Consider the following 3,485-nt stretch of genomic DNA (forward strand, 5'->3'; position numbering starts at 1 on the left):
AGTGAAATAAATGGTCAATCTACTAATTTTTTTTCTTGATCTAGGTCAATTGAACATATCTCTAATTTGAATCATCAAAACAGAGTAATGTTCTCTTAATAAATTTCCATATTTGAGCCAGTTTATAGGCTCACAATCTCTCAAAATAAAGGGGTAGCTGGGTGTTCTTAAGCAAGAATCCTACTAACCTGCCAAAAATTTATATTATTGGTCTTGTTTCTAGCCTTCCCCAAGGGATTCATGGCCTTACCAAGGTAAAATGAGGGAAAGGAAATAATCTGATTTTTTAGGGATTACTGGATCATGGCTTTAAAATGGTACTAATTTCCGGGGATCCCAAAGTGTCACTGTGTCCACCAGTCAGAGTAGGGACTTATGAATGTAGGATAATAAGTGGAGTTTTTGCTCAGGATTGCTCCACCATGGGTCAAGGATATTCCAAATCCATCCTGCCAAAGTAGTTATTTCTCCAGTATCAGAATGCCTGTACTTAGCAACTGATAGAATCTTCATATTGGTTCCCTAGAGTGAGTACTATTATGGTAGGAAAGGCTAAGTGTAAGCCACTAGACCTACTTCTACATAGTAAAATAGTAACCCCAAAGCACTATTCCTGGAGAGATTGCAGATAATTAGGACTTGAAGGATCAAGGACTGGTGATGCCCACCACATCATCCTCAGTTTATTTAGTTGGCCTTGCACAAAACAGATGGATTTTAGAGAATAACCATGGATCATCGTAAATGTAACCAGGTGGTGACTCCAATGGCAGCTGCTCTTTCAGATTATATTGCTTGAACAAATTAACACCCCCCCTCCCCGGTACCTAACATGCAGCTATTGACTTAGCAAATGGTTTTTCTCTACTCATTTTAGTAAAGATGATCAGAGGCAGTTTGCTTTCAGTTGACAAGGCCAGCAATACACCTTCACTGTTATACGTTGATATATAAGCTCAAAAGCTCTATAATTTAATCTGCAGGGACCCTGATCCACCTTTCCTTTCTATAAGATATCACACAGGTCTACTACATTGATGACATTATACTTATTGGATCAAGTGAGCAAAAAGTAGTGACTCCTGTGACATATTGGTAAGATATTTGCATTTTGGGGGGTAGGAACCAAGAAAATTCAGAGAGCTACCTCAGTGAAATTTCTAGGGGTCCAGAAGTTTGGGGCATATCAAGATATCCCTTCTTGGTAAAATTAGGATGAAGGATGAGTTGTTACAGGCTGCCCTCCTACAATTAAAAAAAAAAAAAAAGAAGGACAATGCTTAGGGGTTTTCTTGGATGTTGGAGGCAACATAGTCCTCATTTGGGTGTGCCACTCACACCCTTTTACCAAGTGAAAAGAAGAAGAGAAGATTCTGCAACAAGTCAGCTGATATGCAAGCTGCTCTGTCTCTTAGATCATATGATTCAGCAGACCTTATGGTCCTTGAAGTAATATTGGCTGGCAGAAATGTTTGGAGCTTTTGGCAGGATTCCATAGTGAACCACAGCACAAATACTTAAGAATTTGGAGCAAAGGCCTGCCACCCTCTTTGGATAGTCGCTCTTCTTTTGAGGAAAAGCTTTAGGCTTGCTACTGGGCTTACTAGCTGAGTATCTAACTGTAGGACCTTAGCTACCTATCAGGTACCGGTGATATCTGACCCACCAAGCCGTACATTTGGTTATGTACAGTGGTAATTCATCAAATGGAAGTGGTACATATGAGACTGAGTTTGAGCAGGATTTGAAGCCACAAAGAAGTCACATAAGAAAGTGGCCCAAATGCCTCTGGTGCCTATTCCAGCTACATTACTTTCTCTCACCCTGTCTATATCTGTGGCCTCATAGGAAGCTTCCTCAGTTGACTTCGGCCTGGTTTACAGATGATTCTGTGCAATATGTAGACACCACCCAGAAGTGAATAGCTGCAGTACCATAGCCCCTTCTTGGGACATCTATGAAGGACAGTGGTGAAGGGAAATCTCCCCAGTGAGCAAAACTTCAAGCGGTGTATCTGGTTGTTCATTTTTGTCTGAAAGGTGAAAGGGCCAGAAGCGTGACCATATACACATTCATGGGCTGTAGTGAGTTGTTTGACTGGATAGTCAGGAAGTTGGAAGGAATATGATTGGAGAACTGATGACAGGGAGATCTAGGGCAGAGGTATGCGGGTAGACCTCTTCGAGGGGGTGAAAACCATGCAAACATTTATATCCTGTGTGAAGGGTCACCACAGCATGACCTAGCAGAGGAGGATTTTCATGATTAAGTAAATAGGAAGACCTGTTTTATGGATACCAGTCAGCCTCTATCTTCAGCCACCCCATTATTCCTTCAAATATTGCTTCTACTCCATATTCTCCTTTCAGGAACTATGTGAAGATGAATGTAAGACTTTCTAAATCTCTCTTTTTTGTCTACTAAACTGCTCTGTTTTTGCCATCTATTGGATACCTTCATTCTAAATTATGAATCATTTCTATTAACTTTACCGTCTAGTTCACTGATAATTCTCTTTTCTGTTTTGCATAATCCGCTACCATACTTACCCACTGAGTCTTACACTTCAGTTTGTTTTTCAGTTCTTAAAGTTCTCTTGGTTCTTTTCCAAATCTTCCACATCACTTCTTTTATTCTCCTATTTCATGCATATAGCTTCAAATTTCTCTTTTGTTTCTCTCATGCACAGTGAACATCCATTTTTTATAAGCCACCTGATAATGGCAGTATTTGCAGTCCTCTGCCTGTTATTTCTGTTGTTTATTGCTTATGGCAACTTATTTACTTTTATGGTTAGTTATCTTTAATTGCACACTGCACATTGTCCTTGAAAACAGTATTTATGGAAATTCCCTGAGGCTTAGCATATATATGTTTTCCTTTAGAAGTGATTTACATTTGTCCCTTTCAGGTGTTTAGGTGCACTGTGAGCTCAATACGACTTCAAATTTATTGCTTATGGTTCCTTTGAACACTTTGATGATAAAAAAATAGATTGCAGATTCAGATACACCAGCCATGATTCCAATGCCTCACCTCAGGACAGTTTTCTTACCAGACTTTCTCCCTAATCTTCCACGTACATTTTTTGGAAGTCCTGGGATTTATGGCAGTGGAAGTAGGCCCAGGCCTCCTTACCCCAAAGGTGTAGCCCCTCGGAGCTCTACCTTGGAGCCCTACCTTAGCATCAAGGTACAGTCCGTTGGGGTGCTGACTTTAAGGGGGGCAGTCTCCAGTCCAGTTTTCTAGTTCATTTTGTCCTGAATGGATAAAAGGTTTCTTGGCCAAAGTAGCCCTTGAGTATCCTGCTTACATGGTTTTCTGGGTTCTTCATTTCTCATATGCGTTGAGCTGATAATTCTTTACTATATGGTAAGTTTTCCAATATTAGGACACTATTTTATCCAGTATTTTTTGTTTGTTTTGTTTTTAGGGTGCTGTGTGTGTGTGTGTGTGTGTGTGTGTATAGTCTAGCCGCCATGACT

This window comes from Nyctereutes procyonoides, unplaced genomic scaffold (genome assembly GCF_905146905.1).
Source record: "Nyctereutes procyonoides isolate TBG_1078 unplaced genomic scaffold, NYPRO_anot_genome, whole genome shotgun sequence".
Taxonomy (NCBI): Eukaryota; Metazoa; Chordata; class Mammalia; order Carnivora; family Canidae; genus Nyctereutes; species Nyctereutes procyonoides.